This window comes from Pristiophorus japonicus, chromosome 9 (genome assembly GCF_044704955.1).
Source record: "Pristiophorus japonicus isolate sPriJap1 chromosome 9, sPriJap1.hap1, whole genome shotgun sequence".
Taxonomy (NCBI): Eukaryota; Metazoa; Chordata; class Chondrichthyes; family Pristiophoridae; genus Pristiophorus; species Pristiophorus japonicus.
The window spans coordinates 205,401,704-205,416,176 of NC_091985.1; the positions used below are offsets into that span (position 1 = coordinate 205,401,704).

At 46.0% G+C, this 14,473-nt stretch overlaps 1 protein-coding gene and 2 long non-coding RNA genes across 5 annotated transcripts in view; 1 reads left to right on the forward strand and 2 right to left on the reverse strand.

Moving 5' to 3' along the window:
• Positions 1-14,473, reverse strand: part of LOC139273551 (zinc finger protein 84-like) — a 58,468-nt gene that overhangs the window by 15,081 nt on the left and 28,914 nt on the right. The gene's annotated exons all lie outside the window — the stretch shown is intronic.
• LOC139273564 (uncharacterized) lies at positions 1,314-13,123 on the reverse strand. The gene is made up of 3 exons (XR_011595206.1): positions 12,724-13,123; positions 11,268-11,337; positions 1,314-1,582 (listed from the first exon to the last, which is right to left on the reverse strand). It is a non-coding gene; the product is annotated as an uncharacterized lncRNA (long non-coding RNA).
• LOC139273559 (uncharacterized) overlaps positions 12,874-14,473 on the forward strand; it is a 61,411-nt gene continuing 59,811 nt past the window's right edge. For 2 of the 3 annotated variants that reach the window (XR_011595198.1, XR_011595197.1), the window contains exon 1: positions 12,875-13,312. This is a non-coding gene — a long non-coding RNA (uncharacterized lncRNA). Of the gene's footprint in view, positions 13,313-14,473 lie in introns of all 3 variants that reach the window. The other variant, XR_011595199.1, reaches the window with a different exon arrangement.

Here is a 14,473-nt window from a genome sequence, read left to right on the forward strand (position 1 = left end):
GCAGCTGATGCACGATCACCGCACTGATACTGGAGAGAAGCTGTTTCAATACCCACTGTATGGAAATAAATTCACCCCACCTGCTGAGACGCTAGTGGCTGTAGGGGTTATTAATCACATCCAGAACTGACCCGTGGCAGAGTGCCCGTTCATTTGGGGTTTTTTGTGTATGATTTATTAATTTTCACTCAATCAGATCACAGAAAATCAATCCCCATTCACTAACTGGGGTTTTCAATGGCGGGATTGTGACCCAGCATAGCCCGCGGGGGAGAATGTACCCTATTCGCACTGCACAGGCACAGGACCAGGTGGTTTTTGGAGCATGCACAGTGTCACTTTGATCAGAGCCGGACAAAGAGTGGAAACGGGAAGAGCCGGAGACGCAGGTGAGTAGCTCACACGGCGGGTATGCTTCATGAAGACTGGTATAGGCCGCAAACCCTGACGAAGAACTTCCAGGTCCCGCGTTAGCAGCTCCGGGGATTTATTCCTGGTGACAGGCCCAAGCTGACGGCCGCCAGCTTTGTAAAGCACAGCGGAAGGTTTCTGCACCACCATCGTGATGCACTGAGTAGCAGAGCGCATATGCGGCCATGTTTGTACAGGGACCATTAGTAGGCAGGGCTTCAGCGTCCCAGTGAATGTGGAACTGAACCGAGCCACCGTTCGGGGAGGAAAGAGAAGGAAACCAGTGAGTATAGAACTGAAATTCACTGCCACTTCTCTTCCAGTTACTTCACTGCCACTTCTCTTCTAATTGCTTAGTGTAATTTCAGGGGTGGACAGTGAGGGGAACCAGTGAGTGTAGAACTGAACCCAGCCAGAGTCAGCATCTTCAGGGGTGGAGAGTTAGGGGAACCAGTGATTGTAGAACTGAACCCAGCCAGAGTCAATACCTTCACGGGAGGAGAGGGAGGGGATTCAGTTAGTGCAGAATTGAACCCAGCCAAGGTCAGCATCTCCGGGGGTGGGGGGGACCAGTGAATGTGGAAATGAACCCAGCCAGAGTCAGCACCTTCACGGGAGGAGGGGGAAACCAGTGAGTGCAGAATTGAACCCAGCCAGAGTAAGCATTTCCAGGGGAGAGAGGGAGGGGAACCAGTGAGTGTAGAACTGTACCCAGCCAGAGTCAGCAATTTCAGGGGTGGACAGTGAGGGGAACCAGTGAGTGTAGAACGGAACCCAGCCAGAGTCAGCATCTTCAGGGGTGGAGAGTTAGGGGAACCAGTGATTGTAGCACTGAACCCAGCCAGACTTGGTGCAGGATAAACAGTCTTGAGCTGTGCGATGTGTTTGGATTTCAGCACAGGGCGGAGGGACAATGTGTGGGATGGTGATTTACAGGTTTAGAGAAACAGGAAAAAATGATACATGGAAATTAGAATGGTCTGTTCTGAATTTCTGTCCTTTACTTACAGTGATGAGTTTTGTCATCTCCTTTTACAAGGTATTAGAAGGGAAGATTTACAGACGGGAAACTCAAACAAAACATCACGTCAAGATCTGACAGATTCTCTCGATTCCTCAGGACCTGAATTTCATCGGCCTTTGACTGTGGAAGGAGAATTGTTTGTTCTGTCTGTGGGAAAAGATTTCAAACATCATTGTGACTGGAAAAGCATTGCTACGCACATGCCCGACTGAGAGTGTTCCAGTGCACTGACTGAAAAGAGCTTTAACCAGTTACACAGCCTGAAAAACATCACACCATTCACAGCGGGGAGAAACCATACATGCGTTCTGTGTGTGGACGAGGCTTCAACTGATCGTCCAACCTGGAGGGACACAAGGATACCCGCACCATGGAGAATCCGTGGAAATGTGAGGACTGTGGGAAAGGATTCAATTACCCATCTGAACTGGAAATTCATCAGCGCATTCACACTGGGGAGTGGCTGTTCACCTGCTCTGAGTGTGGGAAGGGATTGACTTGTTCATCCAACCTGCTGATACACCAGCGAGTTCACACTGGAGAGAGGCCATTCACCTGCTCTGAGTGTGGGAAGGAATTCACTAAATCATCCAATCTGCTGATACACCAGCGAGTTCACACTGGGGAGAGGCCGTTCACCTGCTTTGAGTGTGGGAAGGGATTCATTTCTTCATCCCACCTTCTAAATCACCAGCGAGTTCACACTGGGGAGAGACCGTTCACTTGCTGAGTGTGGGAAGGGATTCACTCAGTCATCTGACCTGCGGAAACACCAGCGAGTGCACACTGGGGAGAGACCGTTCATATGCTCCGTGTGTGAGAAGGGATTCACTCAATCATCCCACCTGCTGAAACATCAGTGAGTTCACACCGGGAGAGGCTGTTCACCTGCTCTGAGTGTGGGAAGTTATTCACTCAGTTATCCAACCTGCTGATTCACCAGTGAATTCAGACTGGGGAGAAGTTATTTACCTGCTCTAAGTGTGGAAAGGGATTTGCTCAGTCACCCTACCTGCTGAGACACCAACAAGTTCACAAGTGATTGCAAGGGTTACATTCTGCTGTTATTGCTGCTGTTAATCTCATCCCGACTGAATCATCTTCATTCTGACAGTGGATTTTGTTTCTGCTGATATTAATAACCCCTGTAACTGGGCTGGAGTTTAATATTTTGATATTTCAAATAACAGTCTGTTGATATTTGATGTCTCCATGATGAGAGGAGACAAATTGTTGTCCTGTTACCGACTGCTCCATTTTGGGGCCTTTTCTCCTTCCTAACTAGATTATTTCAGTTCTCATACCTTTGGTTACTCTTATGGACAAGTTCCAGCTCCCCATACCTTCCAGTGTGCCGCTCCTAGCCTTGGTATCCAGGGAAGGTCTCAGTAACAAGCCTAGGATCACAAAACCCAGTCCAATCTGCACAGGAGAAAGTCTGTTATCTAACTCCTCGAATAGGCAAAATAGAGAATGATCCCAACTCTAAGAACATCTAGAATCTGTTGTAAATATCTTCCAAATCCTTACTGGTACAATCTGTCAATTGAAGTGAATGGAAGATGAGAGCGGTGAGGGAACTTGGATTTTTTCATCATAGAATGTTTAGATTCAAAATATTACATTAGGATAAGAAAAGACTAAAGACCAGTGGTTTGTGCTTTCCACAGGAAGGCCACAGTGTTTTTATGTGCTTCTAACATTGTTGACGTATGTTGAAGAAAATGTAGACTTGTGTCTCTGGACTATGCCGTATCCAGAGACTACCATATTGGGCAATGTCCAATTATTGGGATAAATTATTATAAAATTGAATTGTTATAGAATGGAAAAGTAGTGAAGTAATGCTAAGCTTACATCAAACCTTGGTTAGAACACAGAGGGTGCAAAGAAGATTTACAAGTATGATACCAGAAATGAGATTGTATACCTATCAGGAAAGGATAGGCAAGCTGGGTCTCTTTTCTCTTGAAAAAAGAAGGCTGAGTGGTGACCTAATAGAGGGCTTTAACATTATGAATGATTTTGATAGACTAAATACAGAGAGAGTGTTTCCACTTATGGGAAAGAGCATAATTAGAGGCCATAAATATAAGATAATCACCAAGAAATCAAATAGGGAATTCAGAAGAAACTTCTTTACCCAGAGAGTAGTGAGAATGTGGAATTCACTACCACAGGGAGTGGTTGAAGCGAATAGTATAGATGCATTTAAGGGGAAGCTAGACAAGCATATGAGGGAACAGGGAATAGAGGATTGTGCTGATAGAGTTAGATGAGGAAAGACAGGAGGAGGCTCGAGTGGAGTGTAAATGCCGGCATGAACTGGTTGGGCCGAATGGTATGTTTCTGTGCCGTATATCCTACGTAATCCTAAAGTAAAATACTGCAGATGCTGAAATCTGGAATAAAAACAAAATGCTGGCTATCTCAGCAGGTCAGGCAGCATCTGTGGAGAGAAAGCAGAGTCTCGGGTCGATGACCCTTCATCAGAACTGGAGAGTGTTTGGAAAGAACAGTTTCTTAACAAGTGCTGAAAGGAGGAGGGGAAGAAAGAAAAAAGGGAAGGTCTGTGATAGGTTGGAAGACAGGAGAGATTAGAGAAACAGAATAGATGATGGCCCAAATTCAAATGGCAATGCCAGGAGTTAGAAAAACATGAGTCAAGATAGGGTGTGAATGGCAGGATAATGACCAACTACCATTAGAGACAAGGAGAAAAAAAGAAACAGGCTGAGGGGGGGCGGGTGCGCGGAAAGAGAGCCAAAGGTTGGCTCTGAAATTTTTGAACTCGATGTTGAGTCCCGAAGGCTGTGAAGTGCCTAAACGAAAGATGAGGTGCTGTTCCTCGAGTTTGCATTGAGCTTCATTGGAACAGTGTAGGAACCGAGTATGGAGAGGTCAGAGTGGGAATGGAGTGGAGAATTAAAGTAACAGGCGACCGGAAGCTCGGTCACACTTGCGGACTGAACAGAGGTGCTCCGCAAAGCAGTCACCCAATCTACGCTGTAGAGGAGACCACATCGTGAGCAGTGAATACAGTATACTAAATTGAAAGAAGTACAAGTAAATTGCTGTTTCACCTGGAAGGAGTGTTTGGGACCCTGGATAGTGGAAAGGGAGGAGATAAAAGGGCAGGTGTTGCATCTCCTGTGGTTGCATTGAAAGGTGCCGTGGGAAGGGGAGGGGTGCTAGGGGTGACTGTGGAATGGACCAGGGTGTCGCGGGGGAATGGTCCCTTTGGAATGCTGAGAGGGGAGGGGAGGGGAAGATGTGATTGGTGGTGGGACCTATCACAGACCTTCCCTTTTGTTCTTTCCCTCCCTCCCCCTTTCAGTGCTTGTTAAGAATCTGTTCTTTCCGAACACTCTCCAGGTCTGACGAAGAGTCATCGACCCGAAATGTTAACTCTGCTTCCTCTCCTATGTAATCCTATTTTTCAAGACACATTGGTCGAAGGGGAAGATAAATAGCTTGCATCCAAATGTAATTGTTACTTTTGTCTTCTTTGTAAAATCACAAAGTCTGGGCATAATTTTTTGTAAAATTAAAATTGATGATATAAATTGATAAGAGTTGCTGGTCAAGCACATGGGAAGGGAAATTTAGCTGAAATTTAAGGGGATAATCAAGTTTTATTTTTGAAAAGGTCCAGTCTATGTGGTTCCGTCCAAACTATGTATTCAGGAAGAAGTTTTGGGGGGGAAGGTTGTTGTGTTAAAGGTAACTAACATCCTTCATCTTGCAGACTGACGTGCTCTCTAGCATATTTTGTGGAATAAAAGGTCCAAGAAGAGGTTCGTTTAAATAAAATTAAATAAACAAAATGGGTTGAAACTTGGAGCAAGTGGGAATGTTTGATCTATATTTTAAGATATTATGATAATATTGTATTAGACAGTAAAGTTCCTCTGGGGCCCAGTGAACACTCCATAAAATTGAATGAGAGGACATGAGTGAGGATATAAGATGAAACCAGGAAAATTACACCATCAAATGGGAATTTTTTTAAATCATTGATATTTGGTGAATTGGCATAAATCACCTGGGTGCAATCTAATGTTAATGTAAATTCTTGTGAAAGTCAGAGAAGTGTAGTAAATTGATAAGCTTTTTCTTGGGGTGTTTGTCTCATTGCCTATACTGAACAATAAGGAAACTGAATTTGATAGCTTGGCCATTACCCGAGACATCGGGACCATGCAAAGGGAGATGAGCAAAGATCTGCAGACACCCTACGATCTTTTGATAAGATCACCTGAAAGCCCGAGAATGGCTTGGATCAGATGTTATGGCATGATATTAAGATACTCGTGTGTGTGTGTGTGTGTGTGTGAACAAACGAGTCTCAGACGTGCTCAGTTATCGACAACAGCACAACATGAAATGGCTACTGTGGCTCAGGTGAGACAGATTTTTAAACCATCAAGGCTATGACACATTCTCCAGAGAGAAACCAACTTTGAAATAATCAGGATAGAGTTAAACACATTGCTACCTGCCAGAGGCATTAATATTAAAAGTAAAGAGCATGCTGATCAAATTAGGATTTCCTTACAGCGAGAATGGTCATCAGTTTCAAGGCCTCCACTAAGTACTGAACAAAGAAAGCTTGTAGGGAGGCCAAAAACAAAAAATATCAGTCTGTCTTTGTCTGGACAAAGTGGCCATGGCTGTATAAAAATCAGCTACAAGCTGAAGGTGGGAGACAAGGAGGCCATACCTAACAGGTTCCATATCAAAGCATGGATCCAAGTGAGTGGTGTATTTGGACTTCCACAAGGCATTTGTTAAGGTGCCACATAAAAGGTTATTGCACAAGATAAAAGTTCATGGGGTTGGGGGTAATATATTAGCATGGATAGAGGATTGGTTAACTAACAGAAAACAGAGAGTTAGGATAAATGGTTCATTCTCGGGTTGGCAAACAGTGACTAGTGGGATACCGCAGGGATCAGTTCTGGGACACCAACTATTTACAATCTATATTAACGACCTGGATGAAGGGACCGAGTGTAATGTAACCAAGTTTTATGGTGATACAAAGATGGGAGGAAAAGCAATGTGTGAAGAGGATACAAACAATCTGCAAAAGGACATATATAGGCTAAGTGAGTGGGCAAAAGTTTGGCAGATGGGGTATAATGTTGGAAAGCGTGAGGTCATGTACTTTGGAAGAAAAAAAATCAAAGAGCAAGTTATTATTTAAATGGAGAAAAATTGCAAAGTGCTGCAGTACAGCGGGACCTGGGGGTGCTTGTGCATGAAACACAAAAGGTTAGTATGCAGGTACAGCAAGTGATCAGGAAGGCCAATGGAATCTTGGCCTTTATTGCAAAGGGGATGGAGTATCAAAGTAGGGAAGTCTAGCTACAGTTGTACAGGGTATAGGTGAGGCCACACCTGGAATACTGCATGCAGTTTTGGTTTCCATATTTACGAAAGGATATACTTGCTTTGGAGGCAGTTCAGAGAAGGTTCACAAGGTTGATTTTGGAAATGAGGGGGTTGACTTATGAGGAAAGGTTGAGTAGGTTGGTCCTCTACTCATTGGAATTCAGAAGAATGAGAGGTGATCTTATTAAAACATATAAGATTATGAGGGGGCTTGACAAGGTGGATGCAGAGAGGATGTTTCCACTGATAGGGAAGAATAGAACTAGAGGGCATAATCTTAGAATAAGGGGCCACCCATTTAAAACTGTGCTGAGGAAGAATTTCTTCTCTCAGAGGGTTGTAAAATAATATGGTAGAATTCTTTATTAAGTTGGAGAGTGACACAGTTAATTCAGAGACTAGGGTCTTGAACTTAAAGAAAGGTAGCTTTGATGGTATGAGACGTGAATTGGCTAGGATAGACTGGCAAATGATACTCAAAGAGTTGAAGGTGGATAGGCAATGGAAGACATTTTAGATCACATGGATGAACTTCAACAATTGTACATTCCTGTCTGGCATAAAAATAAAACGGGGAAGGTGGCTCAACCGTGGCTAACCAGGGAAATTAGGGATAGTGCTAAATCCAAGGAAGAGGCATATAAATTGGCCAGAAAAAGCAGCAAACCTGGGGACTGGGAGAAATTTAGAATTCAGCAGAGGAGGACAAAGATTTAATTAGAAGGGGGAAGATAGAGTATGAGAGTAAGCGTACAGGGAACATAAAAACTGACTGCAAAAGCTTCTAAAAATATGTAAAGAGAAAAAGATTAGTGAAGGCAAATGTACGTCCTTTGCAGTCAGAATCAGGGGAATTTATAACGGGGAACAAAGAAATGGCAGACCAATTGAACAAATACTTTGGTTCTGTCTTCACTAAGGAAGACACAAATAACCTTCCAGAAATACTAGGGGACCGAGGGTCTAGCGAGAAGGAGGAACTGAAGGAAATCCTTAATAGTCAGGAAATTGTGTTGGGGAAATTGATGGGGTTGAAGGCCGATAAATCCCCAGAGCCTGATAGTCTGTATCCCAGAGTACTGAAGGAAGTGGCCCTAGAAATAGTGGATGAAATAGTGGTCATTTTCCAACATTCTATAGACTCTGGATCAGTTCCTATGGATTGGAGGGTAGCTAATGTAACCCCACTCCCAAAGGAGGGAGAGAGAAAACAGGGAATTATAAACCAGTTAGCCTGACATTAGTAGTGGGGAAAATGTGGAATCAATTATTAAAGATGTAATGCAGCACATTTGGAAAGCAGTGACAGAATCAGTCCAAGTCAGCAAGGATTTATGAAAGGGAAATCATGCTTGACAAATTTTCTAGAATTTTTTGATGATATAACTAGTAGAGTGGACAAGGGAGAACCAGTGGATGTGGTGTATTTGGACTTTCAAAAGGCTTTTGACAAGGTCCCACACAAGAGATTAGTGTGCAAAATTAAAGCACATGGTATTGGGGGTAATGTATTGATGTGGATAGAGAACTGATTGGCAGACAAGAAGCAAAGTGTAGGAATAAACGGGTCCTTTTCAGAATGGCAGGCAGTGACTAGTAGGGTACCACAAGGTTCCGTGCTGGGACCCCAGCTACTTACAATATACATTAATGATTTAGACGAAGGAATTGAATGTAATACCTCCAAATTTGCAGATGACACTAAGCTGGGTGGCAGTGTGAGCTGTGAGGAGGATGCTAAGAGGTTGCAGGGTGACTTGGACAGGTTAGCTGAGTGGGAAAATGCATGGCAAATGCAGTATAATGTAGATAAATGTGAGGTTATCCACTTTGGTGGCAAAAACAGGAAGGCAGAATAATATCTGAATGGTACAGTTGTACAGGGCATTGGTGAGGCCACACCTGGAGTATTGTGTACAGTTTTGGTCTCCTAACCTGAGGAAGGACATTCTTGCTATTGAGGGAGTGCAGCGAAGGTTCACCAGACTGATTCCCGGGATGGCGGGACTGACCTATCAAGAAAGACTGGATCAACTGGGCTTGTATTCACTGGAGTTCAGAAGAATGAGAGGGGACCTCATAGAAACGTTTAAAATTCTGACGGGGTTAGACAGGTTAGATGCAGGAAGAATGTTCCCAATGTTGGGGAAGTCCAGAACCAGAGGTCACAGTCTAAGGATAAGGGGTAAGCCATTTAGGACCGAGATGCGGAGGAACTTCTTCACCCAGAGAGTGGTGAACCTGTGGAATTCTCTACCACAGAAAGTTGTTGAGGCCAACTCACTAAATATATTCAAAAAGGAGTTAGATGAGGTCCTTACTACTAGGGGGATCAAGGGGTATGGCGAGAAAGCAGGAATGGGGTACTGAAGTTGAATGTTCAGCCATGAACTCATTGAATGGCGGTGCAGGCTAGAAGGGCCGAATGGCCTACTCCTGCACCTATTTTCTATGTTTCTATGTGACAGATTAGGAAAAGAGGAGGTGCAATGAGACCTGGGTGTCATGGTACATCAGTCATTGAAAGTTGGCATGCAGGTACAGCAGGCGGTGAAGAAGGCAAATGGCATGTTGGCCTTCATAGCGAGAGAATTTGAGTATAGGAGCAGGCAGGTCTTACTGCAGTTGCACAGGGCCTTCGTGAGGCCACACCTGGAATATTGTGTGCAGTTTGGTCTCCTAATCTGAGGAAGGACATTCTTGCTATTGAGCGAATGCAGCGAAGGTTCACCAGACTGATTCCCGGGATGGCAGGACTGACATATGAGGAAAAACTGGATTGAGTAGGCTTATGTTCACTGGAATTTAGAAGAATGAGAAGGGATCTCATAGAAACATATAAAATTCTGACGGGATTGGACAGGTTAGATGCAGGAAGAATGTTCCCGAAGTTGCGGAAGGCCAGAACCAAGGGTAAGGGGTAAGCGATTTAGAGATGAGAAACTTCTTCACTCAGAGAATTGTGAACCTGTGGAATTCACTGCCACAAAAAGTTGTTGAGGCCAGTTCATTAGATATATTCAAAAGGGAGTTAGATGTGGCCCTTACAGCTAAAGGGATTAAGGGATGTGGAGAGAAAGCAGGAAAGTGGCACTGAAGTTGCATGATTAGCCATGATCATATTGAATGGTGGTGCAGGCTAGAAGGATGGAATGGCCCACTCTTGCACCTATTTTCTATGTTTCTATCTATCGTGTGTAGCTTCTGTGTGACCTTTGTGATGAATGTGGTACAGAATGGACTGGGCAACATAGAGGGTAGTCAAACCCCTTTGTTTATTCAAGAAGAACAAATGCTTTAAAGGAACCAAGACATAAACTATGATGTGATGCAGAAAATGAGAATGGGGTCTTTGGCCCCCAGGGAACGGGAAAGAAATGAAGATATTAGACTAGTGGGATCGGTCTTTTCTTTGTTAAGGAAAAATGGAAATGAAACGACACATTGGAAGGTGTAAAGGGTAGAATCGGTTGCAATGTTGGTAGACTCTGAGCTAGGTCTGATCCATAAACAGTATGAGGAGTATCCAAGATATCTGATTAAGAAGGGAGGAACTTGGATAGCACCAGATATGCAGTGGTGTACTCTGAAAGGGATAACATGGGTTTGTAGTTGTGACAAAGTCCATCAACACACTGTTCCAGCTTGTGGGTTCACCCTCAACAAAGAATCATCAAAATGCCAGATTGGAATAATTAAATGGGGCGAAGACCAAACTAATACCATGTATAAAGGAAAAGGACAGTTTTGTGTGGCTACTGCTGCCACGTATATGATTGTGGGTTCAACCCAAAGCCCCATGCTAAAACATCACTTTTGCTCGATTTCACTGAGGAACATGCCTATCGGTGCTAAAACATTGGTACTGGTACATCATCATAATGCCACTAATCTGTAGATAAGACAGCCTCTGGAGGATGAAGCCATTCGAGCCATTCCGCATCTGGGACACTATACACCTCCCCTGTCGATGACTTTAAAGCTCATAATTGAGTGAATTAAGATACCCCAGAAACACATAGTGCAAATGATACAGACAAATATCGAGACAGAAAAGGCAATCCTGGGCCTTGGGAATCATGAATGGTGTGAAGTAGGATCTAATGTTGAACTACATCCTTGGGCTAGACTGTTCCAGATGGGATTGGTGAGTAGTGGTGCGACCGAGTCAGCCTTAGTGATGGACTTTGGACTAATAAAGTTACGCAACAAACTTATGTATCTTTGTGAGTTTGTTGAATCGATTGACGTGCCACCTGGTGAGCGCGATAACGTCAAATCAATCAGCGTTAAGAAAGAAAGAGCACGTTTCATGGCCACAGGATGTCCCAAAGTGCTTTACAGCCAATTAAGTTTAGAAATGTAGGAAATATGACATACAATTTGTGCTCACAGCAAGCTCCCACAAACAGCAATGTGATAATATCCAGATTACCTGTGGTATTGGTTGTCATTTCGCTGTCATTCTGCCTTTGAAACTGACGGTAATTCAGGATTTAGCGCATCTGCAACATAATGCGTAAATACTAAAGTTGTGGTCTGTCATTCACTGCTCCCCCACAGGATGTGATGTTCCCCCCAGCGCAGAGTTGGCAATCATGGAATTCTCTCGACTCTGGGAAACTGATGAAAACTACTGCTCTTCCGCAGAAATACCGCTGTTAAATTCTCCATTAAAAGTTAGGTATAACTGGGATTTTAACAGCGTGCTGACTGCTTAAGAAAGAAAAAGGTTGGGCAGTGTCAAATTTATCCATTTTAATAAAAAAATAAAATTGTTAAGTAACTTTAAAAAAAAGTTAGTTCACCTTTATTTCAGATTTGTAATTTCCCCATGTACAAGCCACAATCTTTGTTTTGCTCTAACATTTTTTAAGTTAGAATTTGAAGAGCTTAGCCACCTCCTTGTTCACGGCCTGTGAAAATTCTGCATTTAGATTGGATGTTTAAACAGCTTGTTGATATTGCAGCAGCTCGCGCTAGGAGATTCCCACTGTACTCTCTTGATTTGAATTACATGTCAGAAAACCCAAACTTCTTGACACAGAGATCGCCACATTTTTGTGCGAAGCTTACTTCGGGGCTGGGGGTGAAAGTCTTCGCTTCGCCACTGGCCGCAAATTCCGAGCCATTATGGAACAGTTTTTGCAGAGTGACCGAGGCTGCCTCTGAAACTGCATACAATTAGTATTTAAATAAGCTCGTATGGTGAAGCTGCTATCCCTTTGGCCCTTCGAAAAGCTGCTCATTGTGGCCCCTCTCCCAGATTCCAGCCCCAGCTCTGTGCTCACTGTGACCTCTCTCCCAGATTCCAGCCCCAGCTCTGGGCTCAGTGGCCTCTCTCCCAGATTCCAGCCCCAGCTCTGTGCTCACTGTGGTCCCTCTCCCAGATTCCAGCCCCAGCTCTGTGCTCACTGTGGCCTCTCTCCCAGATTCCAGCCCAAGCTCTGTGCTCACTGTGACCTCTCTCCCAGATTCCAGCCCCAGCTCTGGGCTCACTGTGGCCCCTCTCCCAGATTCCAGCCCCAGCTCTGGGCTCACTGTGGCCCCTCTCCCAGATTCCAGCCCCAGCTCTGGGCTCACTGTGGCCCCTCTCCCAGATTCCAGCCCCAGCTCTGGGCTCACTGTGGCCCCTCTCCCAGATTCCAGCCCCAGCTCTGTGCTCACTGTGGCCCCTCTCCCAGATTCGAGCCCCAGCTCTGTGCTCACTGTGACCTCTCTCCCAGATTCCACCCCCAGCTCTGTGCTCACTGTGACCTCTCTCCCAGATTCCAGCCCCAGCTCTGTGCTCACTGTGGCCCCTCTCCCAGATTCCAGCCCCAGCTCTGTGCTCACTGTGACCTCTCTCCCAGATTCCAGTCCCAGCTCTGGGCTCACTCAGCTGCTCTCACCTGGGGACCGCGTCACCATCGGCCCCCGCACACCTGAGCTGGACATCAGGCCCCGCCCCCTTGCTGCGCCGCCATTGGTTGGAGGACCCGCCGCCAGCTCGCTCCGCCCATCTCCGCCGGGGCTCTTCCTATTGGTCCGAGCTCCCGTCAGTCAGGCCGAGCCCACGTGGTGCTGGGCGGGCAGTTTGAGGCGGTTTGTTCTGGAACTTTCCTTCAGCAGGATGATGTGATTGACGGATGGGACAAGGATCCCGCAGCCTCTGCTGTTCAGGCCTGAATCATTGGGCCGGTTAGCAGCTTATTGAGGGCCCGCGGCCGGGGAGTGAGAAGCTGCTGCGATCCCGGGGGAACATCTTGTGGCGCCGCCCAGGTCCGTCAGTCTGGTCATTAGCCGCAACACCCGGGCTCGGCCCCGCCCACAACCAGGCTCAGCCCCGCCTCTCGCACACTCCGATTGGTTGGAGGACTAACTGCCCGCTCGATCCTCCAGCCCCGCCCCCGCTCTTTCTATTGGTCCGGAGCTGCTGTCAATCACCCGGGCAATGTGAGCTGAGCATGCGCGGTGGGGCGGTTGTGTCTGAGGCAGCAGGTGAGAGATGGGCGGGTTAATAAACCTCGGGGGGCCGCGGGCTTCACACACACAGAGTGCTGTCCAAGAGACAACATTCCGCATTATCCGCTTCACACACACCCGCTGTGGGCCTCAGGCCCCGAACAACCGGCTCAGGGAGGTTGGTTGCTAGGCACTGCAGTGATGTCATAAAGCAGAGCCATTCAGCCCAGCGGGTCCTCTCCTTGTCCCTTTAAAGGTGGAGAGCTGGGACATCCTGTCTCAACACACATCCCCCCTGTTCATACTGAGAATCCCCGGGGAAGGCCCAGGGCCCAGAGTGTGGAACACAACTAAGGGGGAAAGAGGAGGCGAGACGGTGCAGTGTGGGAAATGAGAGAGGAATCTGCTCATTCCCAGGGGCAGATCGAAGTGCTTTGAGTGGTGGGTCCAGCAATGAAAGTGAAACCAAACAAGAGGGAACAAATAAAAATGCAATCCAAGGGAACGGGAAGCGGGAAGAAACCACAACCAGCCCAAAAGTGGGACTAATCACCCAAAAAGGTCACTCTAGTCAGTTAGAAACTGCTCCTAGTGACTGTGTGCCTGCAGGACTCGGCTTCACACCAGTGTTTAATAGCACAGATGCTGGCCTCACACCCAGGGGGTCAATGTGTTAGAATTCCAGGGGCAGTGAGAACATGCTTGGAAATATCCTGGAGAATATAAGAAATAGGACTAGGCCATTTGGCCCCTCGAGCCTGCTCCGCCATTCAATAAGATCATGGCTGATTTGATCTTGGTCTCAACTCCACTTCCCTGCCCGTTCCCCAAGCCCTTGACTCCATTCTCCTTCAAAAATCTGTATCACCACCTTAAATATGTTCAAAGACCCATCCTCCACAGCTCTCTGGGGTAGAGAATTCCAAAGATTCACGATTCTCTAAGAGAAGAAATTCCTCCTAATTTCTGTTTTAATTGGGCGACCCTTTATTCTGAAACTATGCTCCCTAGTTCTGGATTCCCCCATGAGGGGAAACATTCTCTCTCCATCTACCCTGTCAGGAGCAGTGAAAGCTCACTGGGCCCCAGCATATGCTCATCGCAAAACACCGGGAAAGGGAAAAGTCAGCTCTGAAGCCAGTTTGCTGCTCCTTCTGCCCAGCACTGCCTGCACCCCCGGCACACGGAGGGGGAATT